General features: G+C 29.2%; 1 long non-coding RNA gene across 1 annotated transcript; it reads left to right on the forward strand.

The window, feature by feature from the left end:
* Window positions 1–274: 274 nt before the first annotated feature.
* On the forward strand, window positions 275–3423 carry LOC111622211. The gene is made up of 3 exons (XR_002756226.1): window positions 275–299; window positions 1358–1497; window positions 3319–3423. It is a non-coding gene; the product is annotated as an uncharacterized LOC111622211 (long non-coding RNA).
* Window positions 3424–4284: the final 861 nt, after the last annotated feature.

The raw sequence follows: 4284 nt of genomic DNA on the forward strand, positions 1-4284 counted from the left end.
AATTCTTTATTAATTAATGAATCATTTTTTCCGAGTAATAAAAAAACATTTCGACTACTGTGAGATTATTCTATCAGGAATGAGAACTTTTCACTTTTTACAGGATTCCGATGATGAAGAGAATACTTCTTGGTTTTTGGAAACTACTCGTTGCGAGAACAGACCTCTGAAAAAAGAGTTTGCATTTTTAGAGAAGCATTCATTAGTGAAAGAAATAATTTATGAAGAAAACGAAGACGATGACCCCATGTTCAAATCGTCATTGAAAATGAAAAAAGAAGATAAAGTATTGGATGAAAGTAAGGTTACAAAAAGATTATAAAGAATTATAAAATAATTTGTTAAAAATTATTAAGAAATCTTTTAATGTTAAACTCATTCTGTTTAAATTTATTTAAATTATAAAACTTAATATTTGTTATCCATTTGCAGTCTTTCACGTGTGTTGTATGCCGTAGTTTATTATATTCGAAACAATTCAGAAATAGATCATTCATTTCTACAAAGATTCCATTTATTTGGTCAAAAACACTTTCGATGATGATTTTTGTTACTGTTTAAGTAACAATTTCAAGCACATTATATAAATATTCAGCAGTAAACATGATTAGGAGTAAATCAACAAATAAAATAATTGCAACAAACACAACCTTAACATTGACAAAATGATTCATTGTCTTGGCTAGTTCTCGAATGAAATTTAATTGAAAATTAATTTAGCATCCTTCAAAGTATATGTCGAGAAATTTCCAAGAATTTTAATATATATTAATGAACTTTATTTTTCCGGCTGTTATAATATTTGAATTGGGTGACGTTTGACCTTCGACGTTTTTGGAATGGTTGTGACACCTCCGTACAGAAAAAGTAAAGAAACGAAATATGTGTTTGTGTATCAATAACATCCGGTATATAAACACAAAATGAAACAATGAAATTAACTATAAAACAAGAGATAATCCGTGGAACATAAATAGAAAAACACTGTGCACTTCACTCTTAATATTCCGTTTATCATATGTTTGACTGTTTGATTCATTCAGAATAGAAAAAAAAAATCTGAGTTTATATTTAGATTCATATTGATTATATCTTTAAAACTTTCTATTTATACATGTGTACTGCTATGTCGTTTTCTTTATACATTAAACATTATATGTATTTATAACTGTTTTATTCTGAATTAATTTGTGAGAATAAATACACATTTGAATATGTACAGATATTTCACGGTAACACGAATATCTTATAATAATATATTTGTTTGTTTCGTAAACTTATTTATAGTTAATGGCAGAATTATGATGTTTATTTACGAAAAGATTGAAATGTAAATTATAAAATCATTATTTTTCAGCTAATAATAAAGATCATAGCAATGATAAAATTGAAAAACAGCAAAAGCTAAGAGAACTAGTAGAAACAGAGAAAAGGAAAAGTAGTGATGAAAAATATTCCTGGGAAGATAAACCTACAAAAGAAGATGAAAATGATAGAGTAGGATAATATTTTCTAACTTTACTTACTTTACACCAGGGGTGTCCAACCCGCGGCCCGCGGGCCGCATGCGGCCCAAGACAAGTTCTAATTCGGCCCAATAAACGTGTAAACAAAACCGACAAATGTTTTAAATTTTTTATTATTTATTTATTTCAACGGCATAAACTCAAAAATAGTTTTACAAAGCCGTAAACCTTTATTCATATCTTATTTTTGAGTGGAAAGAAAATATTTTCAAATACTGTACTTGGAGATGTGTGAATGGGGAAGGATTACCAAATAAAGCTGGAGTTGTGACTCAAAGGATTATAGACCCAATTTTGGAAAAAGGAGGGAAAGATGAGAAAGGACAAAAGATGTAGTAGTGAGAAAGGTTAAATAGATCTTCTGTTCAGCAAATATGGACCCGTAATTTTTCAATCTTTTATACTTCTTCATCTTTTGTCCACTGTCGCTTTTTTCCGCACTTGGGTCTATAATCCTTTAATTCACAACTCCAGCTTTATTTAGTATGTCTTTCAACGTTGCAAGATTTGGCTACATTGGGCCAAATGTGGCTACATTTTTTGGTTTGACGTAAAAAATATCATTTGGCGCTTTGACTGCTTTTTCGGCTACATATTATTTATAATTATATTAATTAAATAAAAACGCAGTTTAAAATGGCGTTTCGTCGCTTTTTATTAATTAGAGACCCAAATAGAACAAATATTTGTGTTTTTCAAATACATTTTCGTTTGTCTCTTCTATAATAAATGAATTTATCTATTTCTAAGTAAAAATTGAAAGTGTCTGTAAAAGTAATTTTTTAAAATATCCTTTTTCTTGATAAAGTTTTAATACTTATTATTATAATCTAGACATGTTAATTTTTAAATATACTTGTGTATTTGGTCACAAGTATATATTATATATACTTGTGGCCCAAAACTCCTTGACTTCTTCCAATGCGGCCCAGAAAAACAAAAAGGTTGGACACCCCTGCTTTACACTTATAAACCCATTTTCATTCCTTGCTAAAATTTCACATTTTGTTGTATTTTGGTAATTCAATATTTTCATTTTTTTCCCTTTTTCTAAAATGATTACAAACATTTTAAATGATTGGTCTTATAAAGTTTATGTTTAAATTTTCAAAAAAAATTTGAAAACATTTAAATATTACTTTGAAAATTACCAAATTTATGAAAAGACTAATTGAGATGTTTATTTCTTGGAAAGTTTATTGTTACACGAAACTGATGGCATTCGATTAGGAAAATTACATAATACCAGGTTATCGGGCAGCACTAAATATGTTTAAAATGGTTTTCTAGAATGCGAGTTTAAATATTTCGTGTATTTTTGCGAAAAATTGATTGGTCGGTAGATTACTGTTTGATACTCGGCTGTGAATAAACCAGTTTTTCAGAACTAACATTAGAAATGTAAGATATGTTTTCAATTGGTGTCTACTTCACCAATGAAATTGTACTATTTCGCATTATCTGAGTATCGCTATAAACGTAATAATGATAGACAAAAATAATTACTTTTTATATTGTCATCATATCATAGTATTTGTCTTTTATAATTAGGTAAGGATTTACCAAAGAAAGTAACACATTATAAAAATTTATTATTTTTCTGCTGTAGACAACTTAACAAATTTTAAAATGTGTCAGATTGTATACTCGGTGTGATAATCCCTTACACAAGATAACCTTTGTACTCATAAATCAAATACAATATAAGAGTTAGATGTATGAAATAATGTGATAATCTTAATCTTTGTTGTTGTCATATGTTAGTTCACCAACATATTCATACTGTTTGCAGAAAACAACGAAATGTTCGGATATTTTCGTATATATATTCCGCAAACTTCCTTCCCGCATATTTTCGTGTTGCAGAAGAAAAAAGTAACGTGCCATTGGTAAAAAAGGTACGTAAAAATTACGTAAATTTTAATTCTGACATGACTTTTATTTTAAACAAAAATTTATTAATATATCTCTTCAAACAAAGATAGAAATTTTGGATCGAATTAAAAATCAGGAGCGGATAGCTGATATTGGTAGGCATTTTAATTTAAATGAGTCAACTATTCGGTCGATTAACCAATAGGAAGAAAAGATTAGGAATTCAGTCGCACCCGGATCATCTATTCTTGCGAGAAATGCTGCTCGTCTGAGAGCACCTATAATGAAAACAAAAATGGAACAAAGCTAATATTAGAAGATATGAACAAGAAACAATTGCATTTAAATAAAAGTGCACTTAAACGCAAAGCCTTAAAAATATTTGATTATTTAAAAGAAATGGGACAGTTGTCGGCTGATGAAACCAGTGTTAAATTCGTGGCTAGCAATAGCTGGTTCGAAAAATTCAAAAAACGCCATTCAAACGTCAAGTTTTTCTCTTTTTAGAACCGAATCCCAGTTTTTGCATTAAGTTGGTATCTCCTATAACGCGATTTCCCACAACGCGGTATTTTCAAGGAAAGTATCTACCGCGTTGTAGGAGCCTACCTGTACTTTGAAAATTACCAAATTTATGAAAAGACTAATTGAGATGTTTATTTCTTGGAAAGTTTATTGTTACACCGAACTGCTGGCATTGGATTAGAAAAATTACATAATACCAGGTTATCGGCCAGCACTAAATATGTTTAAAATGGTTTTCTAAAATGCGAGTTTAAATATTGCGCGTATTTTTCACGAAAAATTGATTCGTCGGTAGATTACTGTTTGATATTCGGCTGCGAATGGACCAGTTTGTCAGAATTAACATTAAAAATTTAAG

Source organism: Centruroides sculpturatus, unplaced genomic scaffold (genome assembly GCF_000671375.1).
Source record: "Centruroides sculpturatus isolate CEXI.00-Female unplaced genomic scaffold, Cexi_2.0 scaffold219, whole genome shotgun sequence".
Taxonomy (NCBI): domain Eukaryota; kingdom Metazoa; phylum Arthropoda; class Arachnida; order Scorpiones; family Buthidae; genus Centruroides; species Centruroides sculpturatus.